We start from the raw sequence: 27,972 nt of genomic DNA, 5'->3' as shown, positions 1-27,972 counted from the left end.
GGTCTGACTAAGGAAGAGTAGAGGGAAATAATGACCTCTTGTGATCTAGACTCTATCCTTCTCATGCCAGAATTGTGTTTGCCTTTTTGGCTGCTGCATCACGTTGTTGACTCATGTTCAGTCTATGATCTATTAGTATACCTAAGTCTTTTTCACTGCGGCTGCTTTCCTCAATTTCTCCTATTCTGTATGTGCTTTTTTTCATTTTTCTTGCCCAGATGTAGGACTTTGCATTTCTCCTTGTTAAATACCAATCTGTTAGTCACCACCCACTTTTCAAGCTTGTCTGGATCCACCTTCTTCCCTTTTGTTTTTTCTTTCCAGTTTTTTTTGTTCCTTTCTCACATTTTATTAGCAGATGTCTGCAGCTTTATCTATCAAAGGAGTAAAATTAAAAATAATAAAATCCTGACTGATCGTTGTGTATAAAGGGGAAGATACCAAGTCACATGGAGAAAATTGGATAGAAAAGAAGGAGAATAAATTACAAAAACAGGAACCTTCCGGGTGACGAATTTTGCGGTGTTGACTTCTATTCATCTGTTGAGGGAACAATAGATGGAGAAGAGGGAACACAAAGGGGGGAGTGAATTCTGTGGCATGAGAAAACCTCATAAGGCAACGTGTTAGGGATGGCGCACATCTGTCTCCGTCCTTCTGAGATTGCAGGCCTTAGGTCCGTTTGCAATAAGGCACTCTATACTAACACCCCAGCAGGGATAGACCATCACCAGCCTGATACAGGGGAACCAAGGAATGACTGTATTTCGGTTTTTAAATGTGTAAAAAATGTATAAAATCGAGGAAAAACAAAACATTTTTAAAAGGATTTTGGTTTCCTTGCATAACACTGCCCTGATATCTTACCTTTCCTCCCGATACCACATTGTTACCTCCCCCCTCCCGATTGAAAGTCTTGCAGGGCATTGAGATAACCCCTTTCCTGAGAGACACACAGTACATTGCTCCATTGGCCAAGCTGCAGAGCAGCACTACCTCCTCCTCCATAAACAGTCATCAAGTGCCCCCTCAGAAGTTATAATGCAATGCACCCACAAACTCTCCCCTTCCTCCCTCCCACAACACATCAGCACAGTAACCTAATAAGACTTAAACAAGGAGAAGAGAGACAGTCTGCAGGCTCTTCTGCATATTTGCAAAAAAGAGGGGGTAGTAGATTGGGAAGAAGCCCTTGGAAAAAGTTTGAGACACATCAGGAGGAAAGAGTGGAAAGGCCCTGGTGTGGAAGGGGCAGGTCACAAGAAGTAGTCAGCAATGGGTTTCTTGGAGGGAATGCCTCTGGTCTCTTGCGGAGCGGCTTCAAGAATGATGAATTTCTTCTGAAGATGATCATCGAGCTTGAGAATGGGAGCAACATTTCTACATCTGTAGCAGTAGTTTAGTGCAGACCATACAGTCAGAACGGTCTTGTTGAAGTGCCATTTATACCCTTCCATGACAAGCTGATGTGCGCGGTAGATCAGGTCGATGTTATTTGCTGTGTTAAACTGGGCTACGACATCGCTACCAAACAGGTACCCGGCTCTACAAGGGCTCACTCCCCACCCAGTAGTATCTTCTGAGTCGGACCACAGCAGGTCGCATATGGGACCTTCGTGAGGGACTTCCTGTTTACGATCAATGGTCCTGATCTGGTCCAGGGTCTGTATAAATGGGGAGAGTCCGCCATGTACACAGAAGATCTTTCCATCGATAATGGCAGACAGGCTGAGATAGTCAAAGATTTCCGTGCAGTACCACTATACTGTCACCAAGCCGTATTTATACAGACACTCGTCATAGAAACCGTAGACTTGTGTGATCTGTCGACTTTCATGCTTACCACGAATAAGAGTGATCCTATTGGGATAGCGGACCTTTAATGCGAGGAGGAATGTTTTAACACTGTAATAGCCGCGGTCCACAAAATCTCCAATGAACAGGTAGTTTGTTTTGGGACATCTCCCCCAACCCTGAACAACTCTTTCAGGTCATAGAACTGGCCGTGGATGTCACCGTAGACCATGATGGGAGAGTCAACCCTCTGGACATTGCTCTCCTCCACCAGCGCCTTGGCACAAAAAGCTTTGGCTTCACTCTCCTTGATGAGCTCCCAGAAATCTCCTACAGCCCCCCACCCCCCTCCCCAGCCACCTGCTGGCCACTTTGTAAGCGAGCCAGCTGAGATGAGCGAGCATGCTCGGTTAAGGAAATTACTCGAGTGAGCATCAGCATTTTCGAGTAACTGCCTGCTCATCTGAAAAGATTCGGGGGGTGGCGGGGGAGAGTGGGGTGGAACGGGGGGGGGGGGGAGATCTCTCTCCCCCCCTTGCTCTGCTCCCCGCCCCCGAATCTTTTCGGACGAGCAGGCAGTTACTCGAAAATGCCGATGCTCGCTCGCGTAATTTCCTTAACCGAGCATGCTCGCTCATCTCTGGAGCCAGTGATACTTGCTCCTGTGTAACAGCACGGGAGCGAATATATGCAGGACAAGTGTCAGGCATCGTTTGCCCAACATTCACCCCGTGTAAATGGGTCTTTACTCCTCTACTTTGCTCCTGAAGTTTTTGTCTTTGTTCTTTCTTTCCACTTCTAATTGAAAAGTTCTCAATTGTATTCATCAGCTGTACATTTTTGCCTGGCCTTTCAGTTCCCTTCCCATATTGTTCTTGTTTAAAGCTCTTCTGATGAGCCTGCCAAATGTATGCTTTTATGTCTTTGTAAGATGCAACCCATCTCTAGCAAGGAACCCATCATAAAAGGTAATTTATTCCATGGTCTAATGACATTGTATGTCTGGGGTCATTGTACTTAATAAATTTGGAGTTGCCTTCTATTCTTACTTTGCAGCATTTTTTCCACAGGTGCCGAAAACTTTTACACAGTACTGTACATGTCATGTCTCGAAGGTGCTCATAATGTTCTCTTGCCGTGCTTTTAATAGGCAGCACAATTTCTAGAGGCGCTTATATAATTTTTTGAGTAGGCGTTCATGACTTACTGATGTATAGTATAAAGAGATTGTCGTGTTGTTAATAAGCCAAGTAAGTCAGGCTGAACATGAACCTGTTCAATAAGAGTCCAATGTTGCATTTCCATGTATTTTATGGGACTGAATTACCTTCAGCTTTCTTCTCCTCTTCGACCGTTATGCATACTCTAACCACTATACAATGGCTGGGCCTTGGTAAAATGTTAAGGCCATGTGTAAACACAGCAGATATTTTCAGCTGGCAATAAAGTCAGAAATCTTTGCTAAAAGTACCTTTACAGAGGACGACTGTTGGGTGCATGAGCTCCCGACAGCCGTCGCATTGGCTACTGCCCAACTATCGTTTCTGTCATTCTATGAATGGAGGTGGGGGGTGGGGGGCAGGAATCGTTCACAATAATCCAGAGCAAACATTGAGTGGCTCCTATTTACACAGACCGATTCTTGCTTTTATATGGTCTGAGTACCAGACATAAACGTTTGCTCAAACATTCATTTGCCCAATCATTGGCTGGTGTAAATATGCCCACGATCAGTCAAAGGGCAAGCATGTCTCTCCATATAAACGTGGACATGTTCTGTGGGCTAATGCATTCTGTATGGAGACAAATGATCATATTAATGAACGTTCACCCGGTACAACTGTTGACATGCTTCTTGTTGGTTGACCTACCTGTGTAAAAGCACCCTTAGCTTTAGGGCGCCTACCCACTGGCGTTGCCGATTTTCGTGCGTGAAAAACGCAGCGTTTTCCGCGCATTTTTCGCAGCGTTTTTCGCGGATTTTTTGCGCGTTTTCCGTTAATTTCCATTGACATTCATGGGTGCATTAAGAGAAAAATAAGGATACATATGCAACTGACAGTTCCTATGTGAAAAATTGCAACGGACCGAAAAAAAAAACGCAAATGGACAAGAACACATTCTATACTAATTGCTCTTGAGAAAAAACGCAAAACGCAAAGGAAAAAAAATCGCCAGTGGGTAGGCGCCCTTATGTTGTAATGACGGCAGTCAAGGAACTGGTATGTCCTTAGACAGCTACCATTGTTTAGAATGTGTTGGTAAGAAGGGATCCCAAGTAAGACACATGTTGCAACGCACTAAATTTATTGAATAAATATGTCATGGTGAGACATAGCCTGCCACCAAGAGGAAAGGACGTGTGGAGTAGGAACTCCTCAATTACTAATGTTTGGTGGCCAACTGCATATTTTTCAAGCCACTATACCCTAAAAGTGACCCCAGCTTACTCCATGCACCCTCTAGACTATTTTGAAGGGATTCTCAGGTAGATCCATACTACTTGAGACAGCAACCTATCTGTACCTTCCAGCTGCGAACCCTACTGACTGCTAACTGCCGGCCTATGGGACAGAGAGGGAGCCAGCAGGCATGCTATCCTGACAACCACCTTGAAGATTCTGTAGCAGATCTGACCACTGCTCTGTGGTCTGGCACCCTCTCACCATCTGTTGTGGGGACCTCCTTGCCATGGCTCGCTGAGCATCTGAGGGCTCTTGCTGCACAGGAGGATGTCACTCCCGACAGCCTGCAGGCCTGACTGTCCTCACGTAAGGCAGCAGACCAACAAGACCACCAGGGAGACTCCAGAACATGATATGCCCACAGATCAACATTCTCCTTCTTGCCACGGATGTTGCTGACCACTTGGATCTAGTTCTCATTAGCCAATGAACACTCCAACATGTCAGGGGTTTCTTCTGATGCCACCATCTTGCTGGGACTGCAGAATACTGGCGGTGCCATTATTCCATGGAAAGAAGGGGATGCTACCTTCCAAATCATACCCTGGTTTGCTAAGCTGCACTGTTGTGAAACCTACATTACTCAGAGGTGCACCCTGAAGACATTATAGGCCATTTCCAGCGAACCTGACAAAGGGGAGATTGCTCCCCAATGTCAAGCTTAAAGTTTGGCATTGGTGCAGCTCCCTTCCATACTGCTAACTGAGCATCAGTCTATAATATACTTTGGAACACAGCCTCCTACTGCCACCTTGTGATCAGCTCATTCATCGGTTTTTGGATGTTTTCCATTATTCAGCTATTATATTTAATATAGACTATGTCCTGAAATATAACTTCCACTAAACTCATCTGGGTTCACAAAACGCTGCGTACAAAACTGCAGCATTTTACCATGATTTTGCACAGCGCTTCGAACACACGTCATCATTGTGATGGGTGATGAGCTGCATTAAAAAGCGCTAAAACGCATGAAAATAGAGCAAACAGTGCAGAAAAATCGTGACATTTGGAATGCTGCATTCAAGCACAGTTCTGCGTAGCCCCATTTAAATCAATGAGAGCGTTTTTCCGCAGTTAGCGTGGCGTTTCAAATCGTGTGTGTGTGCTAATCACGGTAAGGCCTAAAGGCCCATTTAGACTTGATTATCACTCAAAATTCACTCAAAAGCAATCTTTTGAGAGAATCGTTGTGTGCATTTACGTGGCAAGATGATCGCTCAAAATTCGCTCAAAGTTTGAGTGACAGTTTTAAATATTCACTTAGCATAAGCTCTTAAGTAGCTAATTAGCCACTTAAGCGCTTATTAGTGTGTAAATGAAGGCTCCCGCTGTATTCAGAAGACAGTGGGAACACTGTCTTCTGTATACAGCTGCTGTGTTCTTGGAGCGCTCAGCTGGTATCCAGCTGAGCACTCCGAGCAGGGGTATGCAGATGACAGCTGGAGTGCTGTTTTCTGTATACAGCTCCTTTCTTCTCTGAACTTTTAGCTGGTATCCAGCTGAGAGCTCCAAGCGGAGTACACAGAAGACAGCTGGACCGCTGTCATCTGTATACAGCTCCTTTCTCCTCCGCCCTTTCAGCTGGTGTCCTGCTGAGAACTGCCAGCAGGATACCAGCTGAGAGAATCTTATCAGCACTGTTGGCTAGGTTATCAGCCTGCACCACTGATAAGAGTCATCGCTCATTTCTAGAAAATTAGAAGTGAGCGATGAATGAAAAGTGCACAATGGCAGGCATTTAGACGCAACGGGTATCTTTTGAGCAATAATCGTCGTGTCTAAATGGGCCTTTAGGCTGCTCTCACACAGCCTGCTTTTGCTCCCGTTTGTATGATCATAGACCCCCAGATGTCCAGCCCATTTAGTAAAAATCATCTGTTACCATCATCTTTTTAAAGAATCTGACGATTAAAAAAATTTTCTCAGAGCAGAGTGGGAACATTATCTGGACAACAATATATCTCACCTCAATGAACCCAGACTCATTTTGAGGACATAAAAGCCGGTGATACGGGGACATATTATGTCATATGTGTCTCATTATAAAAAGAATCAAGCCAGGAAATATAACACCCTCTATCAAGCTCTCACAAATGTACATGACCATCATATTAGGGTTAACAGAAAGGAATCTAAACAAGCTTATCTAGAACTAAACAATTGCTGGAGACATTTGTGAGAGGCCAGGCACAATGGGCAGTTGATACTACCAGAAACAAATTATTTCACTTGAGAAACAAAGCTGGGAAGCTTTTGACACACCTAACCTCTTCCCTAAATCTACACATACCATTCTGAAGTTGCAATTACCTGATGGGTCAGGATATACATCCTCACCACCTGCTATTCAGCAATTTTATATGGATTACTACTCTACGCTATATTTTAACCTTCCTTACAACTCTCGATCCTCGTGGGACCTATTAAATATTACTGAACATCCCCCCAAACATTCATCAACACATCAGGAATACCTCTTTAGCTCGTTCACTGAAGATGAGCTCATACAAACCATAAAGTCCTTTCCAAATAACAAGACTCCAGGTCTCTCGTGGGAATACTATAAACTTCTAAGTATGCGAATCACCCCAATATTACAACAAATTTATATTACTTTATAATGGATGGCCTACAAGTCCCACACTTTCACGAGGCACGTCTGATACTACTAGCAAAGCCTGACAAGGACCCCACTTTAGTTCAATTGTACCAATCTCTCTGTTAAACCAAGACTAGAAAATCTTCACGAAGTTGCTAGCAAATAGGTTACAGATCATACTACCTGTGATCTTGACCCCCTCCCCGCTTGGGTCCTTAGAATTAGAATGACCATTGCAACATCTCATCACGCCCAGGACAAATCCCCCCCTCCAACGCTTCTCAGACTAGACCCCGAGAAATCATTTGGGATGGTCTTACGGCAATTTTTACAAACCACCCTTTGATATAGAAATTTTGGATCCACTTTTCTTTCCTTTTTAGGCAGTCTTTACTCCAATGTTCAGACATCTATTATTATGAAACGCTATAGCACTCCTCCAATCAGCTTACATCATGGCATACGACAAGGCTGCCCTCTTTCCTCTTATCTGGTATCTATCCCTAGATGCACTAATCCGCCTAATACAGACTGAACCCTCTTTGCATTGAATATCACTGGTTCCTTGGGAAATAAGATTAATGGTGTTCATGGATGATCTCGTTATTTCTAACCCATCCATCACAAACGCTGCAACCTGCCCTTGATTTTATACATACATTTCGGAAACTCTCTGGATTTGTAATCAATCCGGACAATATCAGAAGCCTTTGTCTTGCAGGGCCCCGCGAGTCCTTTATGGGGTGAAAACATACCAATTAAGCAGGCTAGATCCCATGTAAAATATTTAGAAGTTCCCATCCCTCAAAACATACACAAGCTGTATTCCATAAACATCGTCCCATACATTGCCCACCTCACCGTTACCTTGCAGAAATGGAAAAAATTAACCTAATCCTTTTTTGGTAGGGCTAGCCTCCTAAAGATGTTTCCAAAGCTACTATATATACTACAATCCTTACCTAACTATCTATAAACCTAACTTGAAAAAAAGCTTAATGCACTTTTATCTGGTGTGGGGGAAAAAAAACAAAAAACAGCTCTTCACATCCTTTCACAACCTAAGCCCAATGGGGGGTCTTATTATTCGTCATTACAATTTGGCTTTTCTTCTGTGTATTGTGGCAAATTGGATTAAACCCTCCTCTTCTTATACAGATACATCAATAGATGAGTATTTTGCTCAGCCTTTCTCCCCACTTTGTTTATTACATGCCCCAGTTAGCTCATCCGTGAGGAACTAAGCTCTAATCCCCTCATTCTATCTACAGTGAAAGCATGGCAATACTCTACATGCCTATTAAGACATAATACCTATTACTCTATAAATTTACCTTTTGTAGGTAACCCTTTTATCAGATTGGCAGCCCCCAAAATATTTTTCACTCTTGGAAATTATTGGGCATGTTTACCCAATGGCCTGCACACATGCTCACCTTTTCAGCAGCACAGAATAAATGTAATATATGAAGTGGGGACATATTCCACTACATAAAAGCGTATGCACTCCCTACCACTGTCGATTACATTGTACATACCTTCACAAGTATACCCTCCTTGCTCTGCAAGATAAGGCTACTGAAAAATCTTCTCCACTCTAACTTGGATTATGCCGAATATCACAAGGGAACTTCACACTAGCTAAAACATTTCCCAAGCCTTTCACCAGAAGACCTGAATGGCATCACCTATAAAGCAACCCGATGACTACCCTCTATGTACTATGATATGGCACTTAAATTGATACATCGTGCTTATATCTCACCTTCTCGCAGCCATCCAATGGACAGGAACAAATCTCCTCTGTGCCCAAAGGCTCTCACCCTGAGGCAAACCATTACCATTGCCTGGGGCTTTGCCAGGTCTTTTGGGTCCAGGTGAAAAAAATTACTAGAGATCAGCTGATTCCTCTAGGGTGGGCTTATGCAAATTACCCTAGTAGATAAGAAAATATTTTACTTTGTCTCTGCTGCTGACAGAAAATTGTTCCTACAAGATTGGATCTCTCCTAACTCACCCTCTATTCGTGACTTAGTTACCCTTATCTTTCACAAGGACTGGATAGAAGCTGCCCTCCGAAAGGAACAAAAAGTTAAGCAATTCTTCACATTGTGCAAATTTTTCATCAACATCTCACCACTTAGGATATGCTCCAAACTGTATTATTGTGTTTAACATACCACCTTGTTCCTGGAGAGCCAATTATGACAGAACACATCAATATGTCTCGACTAGAGATGAGCGAGCATACTCGTCCGAGCTTGATACTCGTTCGAGTATTAGGGTGTTCGAGATGCTCGTTACTCGTAACGAGCACCACGCGATGTTCGGGTTACTTTCACTTTCTTCCCTGAGAAATTTGCGCGCTTTTCTGGCCAATAGAAAGACAGGGAAGGTATTACAACTTCCCCCTGCAACGTTCAAGCCCTATACCACCCCCCTGCAGTGAGTGGCTGGCGAGATTAGGTGTCACCCGAGTATTGAAATCTGCCCCTCCCGCGGCTCGCTACGGATGCATTCTGACATTAGTTCAGGGAAAGTGCTATCGTGTTGGAGTTGCTATATGGAGAGTGTTAGGAGTATTTTAGGTTTCAAGAACCCCAAAGGTCCTTCTTAAGGCCATAAATCTTCTCTATATGCGCTCAATGGGGCCGGCGGCAGCAGCGCCGACCCCATTGAGAACATATAGAAGACAAATCCTTCTTCTCTGCCACAGCTGTAACAGCTGTGGCAGAGAAGAACGATGTTTGCCCATTGAATTCAATGGAGCCAGCAATACAGCAGGTTCCACTGAAAGCAATGGGCTGCCCGCGATCGCAGGATGAATTGTCGGGAAAGGGTTAAATATATAACCCCTTCCCTGCAATTCATCCAGAAATGTGTTACAATAAAAATATATACCGGCGTATAAGGCGACCGGGCGTATAAGACGACCCCCCCAACTGTCACCTTATACGCCGGCAATACAGTGGAGCAAAGAATAAAAATCATTACTTACTTCTTCTGACGTTCTGCGGCGCTCCTGCAGGCTGTTGCTCCCTCCTGGTTCCCGGCAGAGCATTGATTTCTCTACGAAGGGCTTTAAATCCCCGCCTCCAGAAACACACGTGCCTTCAGCCAATCACAGCCAATGACAATGATGTCATTGAATGGCTGTGATTGGCTGTGTTTCTGGAGGTGGGGATTTCAAGCCCTGCCTCCAGAAAGCAATACTCTGCCGTGGACCAGGAGGGAGCAACAGCCTGCAGGAGCGCCGCAGAACGTCAGAAGAAGTAAGTAATGATTTTTATTCTTTGCTCCACTGTATTGCCGGCGTATAAGGTGACAGTTGGGGGGTCGTCTTATACGCCCGGTCGCCTTATACGCCGGTATATATTTTTATTGTAACACATTTCTGGATGAATTGCAGGGAAGGGGTTATATATTTAACCCCTTCCCGACAATTCATCCTGCGATCGCCGGCAGCCCATTGCATTCAGTGGAACCTGCTGTATTGCTGGCTCCATTGAATTCAATGGGCAAACATCGTTCTTCTCTGCCACAGCTGTTACAGCTATGGCAGAGGAGAACGATCTTTACGCTGACAGTGCGGGGGGGGGGCCCACTCTTGCCGCTATTGTGGCTTAATAGTGGGACCTGGGAACTTAAGATGCAGCCCACCATGTAGCCCCTCACCTGCCCTATCCATTGCTGTGTCGTTTCCATCACTTTGTAGAATTGCCCAGATTTTCACAAACGAAAACCTTAGCGAGCATCGGCAATATACAAAAATGCTCGGGTCGCCCATTGACTTCAATGGGGTTCGTTACTCAAAACGAACCCTCGAGCATTGCGAAAATTTCGTCCCGAGTAACGAGCACCCGAGCATTTTGGTGCTCGCTCATCTCTAGTCTCGACTGATCAGAACCCAACTTTTACATGAACAATTACAGGATATGAGTATGAGTGGGTCTCCTATTATTATAAGACTATGCTCTTGACCGAGGCTTTTCTGCTTCCTGCTCTCTGTTTTTTTTTGGTCCCTCTCCCAACCTGTTTCCCTATAATGTAAAGACTTTCCCTTTCAAACCTCAACAAAATTACCCTGAGTTCTTCAATTGCACTTGCATTGAGTAGTATTGCCCCGGTATCTTAAGCCACAGTACTGCATTCTCTGAGATTGTGGATTATCTTCAATGCTCTTGAAAGAAACAAATGTCTCACCTCCATTTACTCTAACCAAGCCATCTGATTCTACATTCTGAACCTTACAGACTTCTGGAGTATTCTATAAAGACAGAACTGGTGAGAGTGAAAATTACACTTCTTCCCTATTACCCTCCCCTCTCCTTTCCCTCACCTTCCTCTCCTTTCATTGTTCCTGTTGGGGCATGATTGTAAATTATTTATTAAAAAATTGAATAAAAATAGTTTAAAAGAATACACATGGAATGACCGTATGTTGCTGCCTTAAACAGGAGCTCCTACCAGGTCGTTCTGTACCAAAGTGACTCTATGCTATGCAGCCTACCCTACTATATCCACTATATTCTACTATACCAACTGCGGGTCTCTGCCACAGCCTGCCAGCCCTATCTATAACTCATGGATATGTACCCATCCCTTTGCAAAGACCACTTTGCATTTCTATTGGTCCTTGTGGCCACTACTTAACTACCTTCCATGAGTCCCAACCTTCCATGATCTTGAACATTTAACATGCCCATGACATGATTTCCATGCTGTAACGAATAAAATTATAAACAATACCATTACTGATCACTGAGGGTCCGATCACTGGAACCCCTGTTGATCCCCAAAACAGCCCTCTGGAGCATCCCTAAATGAATAGAGCAGTGCTCACAAATGCTGCTCCATTTATTTCAACGGACTTTCGGAGATGGATGAACACTTGGTCTCATCCCCACTGATCAGTAAATTACCCTTTTATCCTGTGTCCAATGATCACAGTCCAGGAACCTCTCCTCAGATCTCAAGATAGATGTATTCTCTGTCCACTAACCTCAGCTTGGAAATCTCTGTCCCTCTGTACAGCTGGGGCTGGAGTGGGCGGATTTCTGTCACATCACTTACAGCAGATCCCTCAGTCTGCAGACATGGTTAGAACCACACTCGTCACATTTTCTGCGACCCCCCCACCCCCCCCCCCCCCGCTATTATAAGCTCCTTCTAACTCCTCTCCACAGCAGCGTCTTAGCATTACAATACAGTCTTGCCTAAACATTAGGCCCTTCCTAGGCCTATGTCAGTGTTGGCAAACCTATGGCATGCGTGCCAGAGGTGGCACGCAGGGCCCTCCCTGCTGGCACGCATCGCCATCGGCCGCTCACCACTTGTGAATGTCGGCAGAGGCCGCGGCTCCCCTGCCGCCATTCACTAAGCGCCGCTGATAGCAGCGCCGATCCCAGCGCACGCTGTGACGTCAGTGTGCAGCCGGGATCCTCCTCCCCCGACATTTCCTACTACTTAGTTCTGCGAGAGCAGGGGGAGAACGCGTCCGGCAGCACACTGACATCACAGTGTGCACCGGGATCAGTACCAGCAGCAACGCCCAGCAGAGGAGGAGCGGGTAAGTATATGGTTCCCAGGGAAGGGGGGTGGGTGGTTGCTGTCACACTAATGGGTTGCTGTGGGGGGGGGGGGGTTGCTCTCACACTAATGGGCCGCTGTGGGGAGGGGGGGTCACTGTCACACTAATGGGCCTCTGTGGGGGTCGTCGCTGTCACACTAATGGGCTGCCGTGGGGGTGGTTGCTGTCATACTGGGGGCCACCATGGGGAGTCGCTGTTTGGGGGGGTTCACTGTCATACTGTGGGCCGCTGTGGGGGGTGGTTGCTGTCATACTTTAGGCCGCTGTGGGAGGTGGGTCGCTGTCATACTATAGGCCGCTGTGGGGGGGTTCGCTGTCATACTGTGGGCCCCTGTGGGGGTGGGGGGTTCACTGTCATGCTGTGGGCCGCTGTGGGGGGGGGGTCGCTGTCATACTGTGGGCCGCTGTGTGGGGGTCAATGTCATACTGGGGGCAGCTGTGGGGGGGTCGACGTCATACTGAGGGCCGGTGTGGGGGGTTCGATGTCATACTAGGGGCCGCTGTGGGGGGGTCGCTGTCACATTAATGGGCCACCGTGGGGGTCGCTGTCACACTAATGGGCCACCATTGGGGGGTCGCTGTCATACTGGGGGCTGCCGTGGGGGGGTCGCTGACATACTGTGGGCTGCTGTGGGGGGGGTCGCTGTCATACTGTGGGCTGCCGTGGGGGGGTCACTGTCATACTGTGGTCCGCTGTGAGGGGGGTTCAATGTCATACTGTGGTAAGGTTCGCCATCACTGTAATTAGTAACTCTAATTTTTGGGGGCCGTGACACCATTCGCAGGGTTGCCATCCAGCCAGTGAATCCCCAGACTGGCCAGTATTTGCACGCAGAGAGCAGTGCTGAAAATTATTTTTACGCTGGAAATATTAATTGCTAGTAAGAAATAATTAGCTGCTGTGGGGTACCGGCTCCCAAATTTCTGGCTGGGTGGCAATATTAAAAGCCTCTTCAAACTCACGCAGACATTCCAGATTGACCGCCATGCTGCTTTATGGAGAGAAAATCCTGACTCCTCCCCTGATTCCTGCACTGTACTCTCACAGTATGTGTAGTAGCGCAGGAACCATGGGTGAAGAGTTGGGATGCTCTCTCCATACAGAAGCATCGCAGCGGGACTAGAACATCTGTGTGAGTTAGAAGAGTTAGACTTTTAGTGTTATGCCTGGCTGGAGGTTTTGGAAGGATAAGGAGAGTTTATGAAATGAAGGAGAGGGAGTGGGGGCAAAAGTTGGGTTGACTATAGTAATTCTTTTATTTTACAGCATTAAAAGGTCAAGATTACAGAATTCTGCCATTATTAAAGGGAGTGGCATAAAGGGGGCATTATTAAAGAGTAGGGGCATAAAGAGGGCTTTGTTGACGAATGGGGGTATAAAGGTGATATTAATACTGAGTGGGGATTTAAAGTGCTGAATATTATTGAGTGGAGGGTTAAAGGGGTCATTATTATAAGAGCAAAGGAGGACACAACATACGGTTCTAAGAAAAAATGCTCTAGAACTGTCCTCTCATAGTGGATAGGAATATTTGCTAAAACAAACAAGTCAGGAGAGCTCTCAGGACCTCTTAAGTATCTATTTATGAGTTGCTTTATCTCGTGGACCTTTAAATAGTCCTCTCCCTCATAGTAAAAACAATACACTTACTAGACTATTTATTCTCCAAGTATTAAAATAGCATTTTCCAATGTCCAGAAACCTTTGGATCTTTTATAATTGCATTAACCTCTAATGTCAGTGTTATTTAAGATCATTCTGTCATTAATACAAAGGGATATGTCCTGTACTGTTCCAAGAAAGGTCCCAACCCTTAGGATGTCATCTAGTTGTGAATCATTTCTATTGTATTTTTAACCTTTTTGACTCTTAGATTTTGCAGTGATGACAGACAATCAGTTATATCATATTACTGCATGTGACAATTATAGTATACTGCAGGCGTTCAGATCATCAGCATGAACACTCATCGTCATACATACTGGTAAAAGTGTTTCTGTGGCTACATCCAGCCTAAAAGTGGTTTACTAGGACTTAAAGGGGTTGTACCAGAATTTCAAGTTATCCCCTCTCCACAAACCCGCTACTGTTCTATTCACTTTCAACAAGACTGCCAATATACTTTGACGGCACCCACTCAATTATTTCTGTCAGCCCCATGGAAATCAATGACTGCAAATGCTCAGCCAGCGCTCAATTCATAATGACATCACTGAGGGGAAAGAAGTGACCCCCGCAGTGGCAGGAGATTAGCGAGGTCTCAGCAGTAGGGATAACTTGAAATTCTCGTACAACCCCTTTAAGGCCTCCTGTCCACAGGCGATATGTCACTGCGTTATCTGCAGCGATAATCCGGCCGTGGGTAACGCAGTGAATGCTTCCCATAGACTTAACTATGGAAAGCACAGCCTGACGTCCACGACTGGAGAATCCTAATGATTCTCCACTCGTGGGATTCAAATCGCGGCATGCTGTGATTTGCTGCGATTCTCCACAGTGAGCCTATCTATCTGATAGGCTCACCGCGGAGACCTGTCAGTTCTCCCCCCTCCTCCCTCTTCTCCCTCCACTTGCGATATTCCGTCACGGCTGAGGACGGGCAGCCTAACAATCTTCGGGATAGGTCATCAATAGTAACATAGTAACATAGTTCGTAAGGCCGAATGAAGACAATGTCCATCTAGTCCAGCCTGTCTATCCTCCTGTGTTGTTGATCCAGAGGAAGGCAAAAAAAAACCCAAGAGCAGAAGCCAATCAGCCCTTTTGGGGAAAGAATTCCTTCCCGACTCCCTAATGGCAATCAGACTGTTCCCTGGATCAACCCCTAATAGTTCCTACCTGCCTATATACCCGGATTGACAATTAACCTAAGATTTATATCCTGTAATATTCTTCCTCTCCAGAAAGACATCAAGTCCCCTTTTAAACTCCTCTATGGATTTTGCCATCACCACATCCTCAGGCAGAGAGTTCCACAGTCTAACTGCTCTTACAGTAAAGAACCCTTTTCTATGTTGGTGATGAAACCTGCTTTCCTCTAAACGTAGCAGATGCCCTCTCACTACCGTCGTAGTCCTGTGTATAAACAGATCCTGGGAGAGATCCTAGTATCGTCCCCTCATGTATTTATACATAGTTATTTAATCGCCCCTTAGCCGTCTTTTTTCCAGGGTAAATAATCCCAATTTGGATAGCCTCTCTGGGTATTCCAGTTCCTTCATTCCATGTATTAGTTTAGTTGCCCTTCTTTGAACCCCCTCCAGCACTGTAACATCTTTCCTGAGCACCGGTGACCAGAACTGTGCGCAGTATTCCATGTGAGGCCTGACAAGTGCCTTATATAATGGAAGGATAATGTTCTCATCCCTCGCCCCTATACCTCTTTTGATGCACCCCAAGACTTTATTTGCCTTTGCAGCAGCTGACTGGCATTGGTTACATTGGTTTAGTCTACAATCCACTAGTACCCCCAGGTAGTAGGATCGGCAGGTGTCGGCACTCGGGATCCCCAGCCACCAGCAGTTATTGGGCCAGCTGCCAGTGTAGGTGGAGCCAGAAGCTTAACCGTTCAGTCCGCATTGCAGTGACCGCAGTTGGTGATGCAGACTGAGCTATTTGTTACATTTAAAAAACGTAAACCAAATGTAAGGAAAGAAAACGAAAACCTTTCAGCTTTTTTGAAAACCCACTGAAATCATGTGCAAAATATCTAGAAACTCCTGCTAGTGAAAGGGTTAAATACTGGAATTAAAGAAAAAATAACCCTATACAGCTCTACACCTGTTCTATCCAATCCAATCATTCATACATTGGGAGATGTCCTCTGAGTCCCCCATCACATGGGCGTACTTGTTTTTGCGCATACCTCAGGGAAACATATTTGCGCTATGTATGAGGCTTTTTTGCGTGTTTATCTGTGAATTTTACTGTGCCTTTTGTAGGGTATGTTCGCTTGTGCGCAGGAATAAAACACCCCCGATAATAATGGTTATTTAGCCTAATGAGTTCCAGATGTGTTCTATTCTTCATGGAATTGCGCTGTGTATTGCACATTCCGTTGCTCATTGCGCGCACATTTGAGCACCCCCCATAGACTTCTATGGGGACCTTTGGTGTGCAAATGCACAGACAGATAGAGCAGGTCTGCCGGTCATCAATAACAAAAATGTAAAAGTACCAGAATACCCCTTTGGTTTGAGCTCTAATGAGGTCCCCTAATAAATACCACAATGCCTACAATGCTAATGTCCATGACTTGTAGTCCCGCACTGTTATTGGCATCTGCTCACTGATGTCTTTCACAATCTTTTTATAGTAAGTAACCTCTTGGAACGATTCCACAAGTATAATTTATTGGGCTAAAGTCCAACACAAACAAATAACCAAGCAGTGTAGAACTGCCTTTCCATCTTCCATAAGTCGAAATTAAAATATTATACTTTTTAAAAATTGCCCCAAAAGGGCGAATTTCACTCTCATAGACATATTTAACCCCTTAATGACGCGGCCCTTTTTTTTCCATTTTCATTCTTTCCTCCCCCCTTTTAAAAAGCCATAACTCCTTTATTTATCAATTGACGTCGCTGTATGAGGGCTTGTTTTTTGCGGGACGAGTTGTATTCTTCAGTGGTGCTATTTAATGTACCATATAATGTACTGAAAACAGATTCTAATTAGAGAGAGATGAGAAGAAAAAATGAAATTCCAGCATCTTTGGGGGTCTTTTTTCTACAGCGTACAAACTGCAACAAAAATGACCTGATAACTTTATTCTATGGGTCAGTACGATTACTACGATACCAAATTTATATAGTTTTTTTTTCCTTGCTGCACTATTTTTAATTTTTAAGATATTTATTTTTTTTATGGCAGCCACAACTTTTTATTTTTCTATTGACATAGTTGTGCGAGGGCTCTTTTTTTCGGGTTGACCTGTAGTTTCTATTAGTATAATTTTGGAGGCATAGGCAATCTGCAATGGCAGCCCTGTGGCCTTTGAAAAAGCCCCCAGCTGCCATGGTAACAACACAGCACCCTGCGATCTCATTGCAGGGGCTGTGCGAGAACCCCGAACATAGTTAACAGCTCCGATCAGCTGTTTTGGGCGGGTGTCGGTTATAAGAAACAGCTGGCATCCACACTGTATGGAGCAGGATCGACCCCGATCTCCCTCCATACAAACCCCTAACCTCCAGGACATAAATGTACGTCCTGCAGCAATAACTGCTAAATGAGCTTAAAGTCGGTGTCCAGGCACAAAATGGAAAATCTGAAAATTCTGAAATCTAGGAGGTACAGCTAAGTACCCATGCAGCTGCCGATCTGCCGCTGTGTTTACATGCATCACTTCTTTAGTAAATGTAACAAGCAGATGGTTACATACATCTCCCAGCATGCATAGAGCTTGTTTACCGGCCAGCACTGTAGCTCCACCCACAGCTCACAGGTCCTACAACTTACCAGCACCAACCCTCCTCTTACTCAGTGCCAGAGAGACCCTGCTGAAGCAGACTGGACCTTCCGGCACTCTGAACTGCACATAAGCAATACAGCGCAGTGCTTCCGCTCCTGTCCTCCCATCATGCACTGCTCACGGGATGTTGCAGGCTATGGACAGGGGAGGATGCAGCAAATGCAGACATGTCAGAGGAAGTGGAGATATTTTTCAGGCGGAGGTCTCAGATGAAGGAAAATTAATAAAGTAGATAGACTGGGTAGAGTAAAGCTATTACAGAATGACTTATTGTAATGATGTACATTAGATTTTGAAATGCTATTCTGCGCCCTGGAATACCCCTTTAAACGGACAATAATTAAATCTTAACCCTTTCCAATCCACTGTCTGACGTCTGAAGACATTATGATTTAAGGCTGTACAGCTCTGATGTTGGGAGACGTCCGTCGGGGTTCTCTTACTGTATATTGCCAGCCTCTCTGCTGTCGGAGCCTATCCAACGTGTCACCTCACGCAGTACTGGCTTTAGCCAGCATATAGCGCTGTTGTATAACAGCAGAAAAAGAGTAAGCCCCCTAGGAAAACCAGGATACAAATTGGATTGGAAAGCGTTAATCTACTTTTCTTTTCCATTACAAGCTGTAGTAAGTTGAGCAGCGTGCATGCTTGGCCTGTCATGAGTTCCTTGACAGATTTCTCACAATGCCAAGAATGTAGCAGTGGGTAGAACTTTGGTCCTCGCAATCCTTGACTGCTTAAATATAGGTGCTTCCTAAAATGATAGTGCTTTGTCCATTGATGTCAGTTGCCCGAGCAAGGACTTCCTGTTTTCTTCCAATAACAGGGTGGGCCACTCCGAGGGTTCACATACTTTGCAAACCAGAAAAATGTGTAAATTCTGTGTTATTTTGTAACTGATATACAGAGTTTCCTCTTTCACATTGTTTACATTTCCAGTTATTTAAGGTTCATTATTAAAATGGTATTTTTTGCAATTCTAACCCTATTTTTACAGCTGCTGCTGCCCGCGCTGTGCCCTCCGTTGCAGTAAATAGGACCGTGATGTTAGAATAGTTATCCAATTGTGGATAGACACTATTTTTCAGTAAAGTATAAAAGGGAACCTGTCACTGGCTGTGAGCACTATAAACTAAGTTATTGTGCTCATAGGACAGATTCCCAAAAGTGCGGGGGAGTATTTTTTATACTTACCTGTCTCCCAATGCCCACGCTGTCAGCCCTGAAAGTGGTCACATAAACCGTGCAATCACAGCAGTGAGCATCAGACTCAATCATCAGTGATATCATTGGAAGGAGATGGTTAAATCGCTTATTTTAATAATTACACCAGCCACCTTCTCCATTACGGTGAATGGGTAAGGAATTAAATACCTGCGTTAAAGCTGTTGTCCAGTTCTAAACTACTGATGGCATAATCTCAGGATAGGTCATCAGCAGTAGATCAGTTTTGTCCAGGACTCTTGCCGATCAACTGTTCACTGAGCTAGTTTGCTCAAGCACTGATCTGATTTCTGCAGGAAGCAAACAGCTCTGTTCTCACTGCAGTGGCCAGGCTTGGTACTGCAGGCCAAGTTCTCTTTAAAATTAATAAAAATTTGACCTGCAATACCAAGCCACCCCAATGCAGTGAGAACAGAGTTGTCCATTTTCTGCAGAAATCAGATCAGTACATGAACACATTGGCCAGGCGAACAGCTGATCAGTGGAGGTTCTGGGCAACCGACCCCATTGATCTGTTATTGATTACCTATCCTGAGAATACGCCATTAATAGTTTACAACTGGACAACCCCTTTAAATTTCTGCAGCTAATTAATATCTCCCGAACCCGAATTCCAGAAAAAATGTCTCTCCTGCACAGCCATAGATCTGTAAATGCATTTTACATTCTGAAGAGTTGATTGGGAACACTGACAATAATTTGAGATCATATATGACATGTATGGCTGAAATTAGCCATGCGTGGAGCTCATATTAGTGTGTAGGTAATGGTATATCTACAAACATAATGCCCTAATCTTCTTACATATATCTACTTCAAAATTTACCAGATTGAAAAAAGGCGTTATGTTATCTGGATGTGAAATGCAATGCCTTGGCAAACCAGTGTCAGTAGGATAATTCTCACATTCCCCATATCATTTGCCTGTTTGTGATTGACACTCCTCTGTGTGCTTGCCTTTAGGTTTTAATTTAACAATCCGCCCCTGCTGAGTGTGATTCTCATGCTCCTTCTCCTGGTTGGAATCCCCAGCAGGGTGTAACCTTAGAATCTGTGAGACCGATTCACAACTAAAAGCCAATCAGAGTTCTGAACTAATATGGTTGGATAATGACTGTTGCATGAGTTGGTTCATTAACATTTATCCTCACCTGTTGTAAAAGTAGTCTCACATTTTGAGACGATGCTATCAGCACTATGGGGGGGGGGGGGGGGGACTCTATGTTTTCCACTCTTTAAAGGGGTTTTAAATTCTCAGACAACTTCTGTTCATCTATTAGCTTGTGTTAGTCTCATTTCTGTAATATACTTGCATTAACAATTTTGCTGCTTTACCACTGTAAATCATGTTTGAAATGGCTGCCACTAGGGGTTTCTCTTCCAGTTTCTCTGCAATCCACTTTCTGTTGTTAGGTACAGAGGTTCCATAGTAACAATACACAGGGATGTTTTGAATAGCAACAGGGGGAGGGCTGTCTTCACAGGCAGCTCCTGTGCACTTACAGGCCAACAGATCTGCAGACACTGTGATACCGATCTCCACAGTTTCTGCCTTTCCTGTTGTTACAGCATGTAGGTGTGTGTGCACACCTTACATACACATTATAATGAGTTTACTGACCATTTGACCAGAATTTTTTTTAAATGCCTGATTGCCCTGGGAAAGCAGAGGGGCAGGCATTCAGATACTGCCTTCCTGCTGATTGGACCAGACAGTACAATATGATATGGGAAGTAAGGGCAAGGAAGTCAGGACAGCGTACTACTGGCAGAATACACACTTCCTCCCTGAAAAGGATTGCAAACAGCAGAGCAACAGAAAAATGGGCAAGACCACCTGCAAGTCAAAACTTACAGATGTGAAACAAGTTGCAAATGAGTGGTTAAGAAGACTCTGCTGTATTTTAGAAAACATATTACAACTCAGCTACAAGTTAAGGTAAAAAGTGAAATGGTGCCCCTCTTCATGTACATGTGTCACGCAGAACATGCTGTCAAGACATGCCCTTAAATACTCATACTTTTTCAACCGCCTGTTTATTGACAATACTCATAGCAGTGACCGTAATGGTAGTGTCACCACATACCTGTAGTTGTCCCCACATTATTAGTCTCTACAAGAACCAGACTCATGGTAGTGTCCATAGTGCTACTTGTCACAAGAATAGGATGTTTCTGCAGTAGGAATGCATCAGATCTATGGCAAAAACAGTCTAGGCTTAGGTATACTTCATGGCAGATTAGCAATAGATAGTGTTGTCAGAGAGAATTATGCCTTTAGTGAGCCTTGACAGTTTAATATAGTAGGTTATGTTACGAGAATAAAGAAAACGGCGATCGAATAGCGGTATAGTAATAAGTTAACTTGTAAAGAGTTCTCCCTGAATGTGGACCTACCAAACTATAGAAAACCACAGTCACATAAATGAAACATCAGTAATGACTCATCTTGCAGTAAATTAGTTAAGCCACCCAAGGCTAATTAAGAATCACCTGTAATCTAAGAAAATGATGATTATGAATAGCAATTCTTTAATAACTACTGAAACATATTGATTATGAATCTTGAAAAGAACGAACAACTAAATTGCTAGGTGCACTGCTCAGACACAATCCTCTGCTTCTATGTCTGGCAGGCGAGGGCGTTGACCTGCTCTCTGTTCACTGGACTTACATTTATTATCTTCCAGCACTCCTAGGGTTAATTGCTTCTGGGTCTTCTGCTTAGCTGATGTACCACTTCTAATCACCTTCCAATGTAGCTGCCCTGGGCCTTTCAGACAGTGCTGTAGTGTTGTTGTGTGATTCATGTCCATAACTCCACGTTTAGCCACCAGTTTCCTTGCTACCTTGCTTTCTGCTCATGTTCTGTGTCCTCCGTTCGTGTATCCAGCTGTCTGTTATCCTTGTGAGTCTGTTTCTCTGTTTATCCTTGTCAACCTGCACCTCCTTTGTTCCTGTACGCCCCTGTATTGTTTTGTCATTTGTTTTATAGGTGTTCTGTCCAGTCAGGATCAGTCAGTGCCTAGAGGAAGACCGTAGAATCGTCCCTATCAGGATGAGTGCTCTGCTTATAGGCAGGGGTTTCCCTCTCCTGGTTATTAGTTCAGGGCAAGATACTTTCCCTAGTTTCATCTGTATATGGAGTTCATACATCCGGTATCGTAACTCCCACGCTGGAGTCGGCTGTCAAGCATACTGGCTTGGATCATTACCTACCAGGTAGGTTGACACAGTGGTTCCACATCCACAGTCGTTACATAAATCAACATTTTATGTATATAATGAAATTCAGACATCAATCATATTTCCAAAACTATGGTGAATGGATAGAATCAAATGAACAGATTATATGCTGTGGATAAAGAATACAAGATGGTTGAGGATATGTAAGTAAATATTACTCAGGACATGTCATTTTCAAAGAAAGCTTTCTCAACCTACTTTTAATAGATTGTGTGCGCATCTTACTACTCTTACTACACAGTTCCAAGTCAGCTCTAGCGCCAAAACCTAATGCACATAGTCACAAACCCACCCGAAAATGCAACATCGTAATGTCACTGTGTCACTAGGATTCTTTTTAAATCACTATCACTAAATATTCTATTATGAATTTTGTCTTTTTATCTGCAATGTCAGCACTATTCTTTCTTGTTCATCAATCAACTACCAGATTTGCAAAATCAATGTTGTTATTACATCCTAATGCTCTTCAGTGAAGGCCCTGAACCTCTAGTCATCACATTTTAGAAGGAATTATTTGTGCTGGTAAAGCCTATGAAAATCTAAAATTAACTTCAGTGTCAGTGGGAGGAAAGTCTTAAGGTCTTTACAAGAAAGCAGGAACATAGTGATAAGGTCGTCAGTTGTAGGAAAAAGCGACTAATCTCTCATTTGGAAGTGTATCTGAGGGATGTCCACACGAACATGTTAAAACAAAGTTTTAAATTAGAAGCAGAATCTTAAATTAGAACCAGATCAATTAGAACTATACTAAAAGAAATCACAGACTTCATAAAAATAAAACATTTAGAATTGTAGATACAAGATTTCCTCTTCTAAGTAGAGTTCCCATTACAGTGCCCTATTTGCTGTCTTTGAAGATGCAAACGTTTATCTTGGCACCCCCTAACGTCTCTTAACCCCTTAATGTAGAGGCGTAACTTGAAGCTCCTGGGCCCCAACGCAAAACCTGTAACAGGACCCCCAACTATAATGCTTTATTCATAGTACTAGGCTCCCTATATGGAGAAGAAAGGCCTTATGGGCCTCCAAAAGCTCCTGGGCCCGGTTGCAGCCGCATCCCCTATAGTTATGCCAGTGATACAATGCCTTGGCAGTGCCACCTATTTAGAAGGTAGCATTCCTGCAAGTCAATGTCTGACCTTTTAAACAAGCCTTGTAAAATTACTGGGAGCCCAGAGCAGAGTCTTCACTAAAAGGAAAAGGTAACCAGACAGCTGTTTCAGGATTTTTGCCGCCCATAAGTGTACAGTACGTTGGTTTGGTTTAAAAACTAAGATGTGGGTCGGGAGAGGAATAGTTTCTGATTTTGGAGAGCACCTACTAGGTGTGAAAAGACCTATAAGGTCATACATGCTCCAGTCGGAAATTTAGTATGCAAATGGAGATGACTTACTTGGTATTTCAGATCCACCCAGATTAGGGATAGACAGTCACACCTGAAGTCCCAGATGGCTTATCGGATACTCAATTTGAGATGGCCAAGGATTTCCCTCATTACAAGGATATCCAAGGACGGAGAGTGTCAGTGGGATTCCAAAGTGGGTCACATGTGTATGGAAAGTCAAATAGATAAATAAAACCTGGTGCTCAGGGGGTTAGACCCACATAGAATAGGAAAGAGTTAAACTTACTTCACAGGGGGCTTTCTGATGAGAACAGCCCTTTATCCTGGTCTGCAAAATGTTAAAGTGGTGTTTTACAAAGTATGAAACATCAAACAGGAGTTAACAGTTGTGGGGGAGCAACCAGTATATGCCTCCTTTTACAAGCATATGACCTGGTTACCATTCCTTGTAACAGGACAAGTATAAGCCAAAGGCAGAGTCTTCTCCAGAAGGAAAAGATAACCATGTACAGACAGGAGTATTCATGGCTTTACAAGTTTCCTCACAAGTACATGGTGCTCACCAAAAGCAGAAACTAAACCCCTCTCAACCTTTGGAGGCTAAAATACTGAGAAACAAATCTAATTTCCAGCTAACATTGTCTTATAGGCGAGAAATAGAGCTCCAAAACAATAATTCAGTCATTGGCAAACGTCACAGTGAAAATGAAGTCTTCTGAATATGAATAAATTTGGAAACTAACGTATTTGGATGACATGTCAGAAGAAAATTAGGGACCCTTTAACATACATTAAAAATATGAAAATCATTTATTAATATCTTACTTCAATTTTGATATTTGTCCAATTGAAGTTAAAGGTCCAAATCCGAGCTGCAGTACAAATAGCTTCTGACAACCAAACTTCTCTCCTGATTCCTGTCATGTTGACATCGAGACCTTGGGCAAATGGAAAGGCAACCTGTCATGTATGACCTATAGAATAAGAGAAGCTGAGCAGATTTATCCATACTTCTATGAAAAAAGGAGATTGATCCATACTTCTATTATACCTGAAGCCAACTTTACTGACCTCAGAAGGCTGAGTCAACCTTGAGCCCACTACCTGAAACATGCAGGGATTGAACCTCCTACCTTCAGGTAGTGAGCGAGAGCTTAGTACTGCAAACTGCTGTCTGCGCTACGCAAGGCCCTTCTATTATATTCAGTATAACAATAAAATACAAGTGCTATTGAATCTAGGTGTTTAAGACCTCCTGCATTAAAACATCCATGCAGACTCCGATAGAGCAGGTTGGAGAGAGCCGCACACATGCAGAGCCACCTCTTAATTCTGTCTCTGTCAGAACATGAGGTTGGTGGGCACCGCATTAGATGGGGCATGGATCAGGGGATACTCCCTGTTCTCAACATAAGTGAGGTTCCAAGTCATTTAAAGGAAATCTCTTATTTAAACCACTATAGTGGTTAAAGGGGTAGTCTGGGCTCTTTTCAACTAATGACCTCAGCTATCAGTAGTTGATGGACAGGGATTTATCGCTAAGGACTTCCGTCCATCAGCTGATCGGCCAGCCTACTGTCCTACCTTGGAGAATGGCTACGGTGCCTGGGTAGGGCTGTCAGAGCTGTGCCACCACTTGTGAGTTGCTGAGCAGTATAGAGCTGTGCGCTGGAGCTCAGAATCCAAGATGGCACCTGTTCTATGTGCTGGCGCCGCTCCCTCTGCCAAGCGCTGGCTGTGTCCTCCGATGAAAGTCCTTCTGCATCAGGTCTCATTGTGGCCACATAAAATGGCATGGAGGGCTGTCACAGGCCTTGATTTTGACACTTGTGGTCTACAACATTCATAGAATGCTGAGCCAGGTTGCAGTTGATGTAAACACAGAAGCCATAATACGGCACGGACACGTATTTTGTACTAAGCAAATTAGTTGTGATTAGCAAATTCAGACATATGGTAGACTAAATCGGGCAAGTCTCTACAAACGGAAAGGATAGGTGGAGGAAGATCATCATCTCGCAGTGACTTGCTGGTGACCAGGTGACAACGACTACCTCCGTGTAACATAGAATGGCTGTCAGGAAATTGGTTTCTATTGTGTCAGAAGGTGAGAGATTTTACAAGAGAAGGACTTACGCACAATTATTAGGTATGAGGAAAAGGAAGCATAGCTAAATGCCAAAGTATATTCCAAGCACATATTACGTACTGTCCTCTTAGCAAAGGTTATTGTGTCTAACACTACCTTACTGTTCGTCTAAAACAAAGTACTCATTCATTTCCAGTTAGCTCTGCATTATCTGTTTACATTGGGATATAGATTTGCTTTTTCAGCACCTGGCACAAGTCTATCATAATGTGTAGATAATCGCTAAATATACCTGACTTCTCTCACTTACTGAACATTTGCTCTAAGTGGTCAAAGAAAATGGAGATCCCGTGTAACCGGCACGCTGTATGTATGACTTTCTACTGTTGAATTACAAAGTACATTTAATATTACAAATAGATCGGCTAAAAAGAGCTTCTGGGATTAGAAAAGCATGGGTGGTTTCTTCCAAAAACAGGACCGCAGCTGTCCATGGGTTGTATCCGGTATTGTAGCTAGGTTCCATTGAAGCTGCAATACCAACAACAACCTGGGAGCAGGTGTGGTGCTACTTTCGGAAGAAACCAGTCAGGTTTTTTTTATAATTCTAGACATCCTCTTAAAGGGAAACTGTCAGTAAATACGGGCAGCATGAAAAAACCATCCCGGTTTGAGTCCTGACACAATGCTTTGCATGGTCATGTTTTAGTTGCATTCTTTGAACATGCTGAAATACCTGCGTAAATACGGTCATGTGAATAAGACCTTAATGTAACTGGTTGGGAGCATTCTGCTGAAGCCTTCATCAACTGCATCTTGGGCTGGCAGTGCAGTATGACTGGACCTTTCTGCTTCCTCTGTAAAAGCTTGAAGAAACTCTCACTTGGAAATAAATGCTGTTTTCTGTCCTACGTACAAGAAATACACATTTGAGGCATTTTGAAGAACACACTAAAATTTAAGCGCATTGCACATTTTGGATACAGGAAACGGCTAGTCATACTAGGCTCTGTAATCCAATCACTTCTCCGTTCTGTTAGCGAGTATACGCAGATGCACACAGCTCTCTACAAAAGTGAAGGGTGTACTGTAGTTCTTTTCATCATTAACCATATAGGGGTTATCCAGTTTTGAAGTATTGATGAGCTATGCTCAGGATTAGTTATCGGCAGTGATTCACTGTTCAGGACCCCCATGAATCATTTGCTACCTGGATTGCTGTCACTGTATACAGGACCAGAAGCAGATAGCTCCGTACATTTTGCAGCGGCTCAGGTTGGTATTGTAGGCATTGTTCTCACTGATTTCAATAGAGGAATTTGATTTCTGAAATACACTGCCATATATATGTATTGCAGTGTATTCTGCTTTGGTGTTTCTGGCAGGGTCTAATAGGCAGACTGTGGGGCCATTGTTTGTCTCCCAGGCTGGCACCCCATTGGCACCGGAAAATGCATCGAGGGGGTAATGGAGTGACAGAAGGGGCCATCTCTCTTTCTGTAACACCACTTAGATGTTACAGTGAGTATTGACTGTGACATTTAAGGGGTTAAATGCTTGGGATTGTAGTAATCTTCAATCACTTCTATTACAGTGAGGTGTCAGCCAACACCTGCAAGTGGGCATAACTACAATATACCATTATGGCGGCTCACAGTATCTACCTTCCTGCCACGACACAGTAGTATGTCACAGGATGGGAAGGGGTTAAACCATTGTAATGACTGCTAGAGTAACATATTTTGCATTACATTTTAATTGCATAGTACTGCCAAAATAAAAACAGCCAAAAATGAAAAAAAGTTTTCCATGAATATCAGGGCAGATTTTTTACTGCTGCTCTGTCAGATTCCTGCCATAAGTTTTGCCATATTTTGGTGCAAATCAAACTAGACAAAGTTACTATTGATTTGTGCCAAAGAGAACAGATGTTAAACCTCTTACTCCTCTTTTATAAAGTGTCTAAAAAAGGGGGCGGCGTTTGATTGGAGCGAGGGTTCTAGACAGATTAATGACATGCAACTTTCTAAATGTCACTTTAGTAGTTGGGTGGCGTGCAAAGGGGCTCCACATGTCCAGGCCTATTTAAAGATGCATCAGATTTATCATCATCGTATGACATTTGATAAATTTGTTGCAC

The 27,972-nt window shown here is 43.8% G+C and overlaps 1 pseudogene; it reads right to left on the bottom strand.

Moving 5' to 3' along the window:
• Positions 1-1,211: 1,211 nt before the first annotated feature.
• The window catches only part of LOC136626519 (serine/threonine-protein phosphatase 4 catalytic subunit-like), a 93,999-nt pseudogene continuing 67,238 nt past the window's right edge, over positions 1,212-27,972 (bottom strand).

The sequence above is a fragment of the Eleutherodactylus coqui genome, chromosome 4 (genome assembly GCF_035609145.1).
Source record: "Eleutherodactylus coqui strain aEleCoq1 chromosome 4, aEleCoq1.hap1, whole genome shotgun sequence".
In the NCBI taxonomy this organism is placed as follows: Eukaryota; Metazoa; Chordata; class Amphibia; order Anura; family Eleutherodactylidae; genus Eleutherodactylus; species Eleutherodactylus coqui.
Note: the sequence above shows the minus strand (reverse complement) of the source record. Positions and strands in the feature narration are given on the sequence as shown.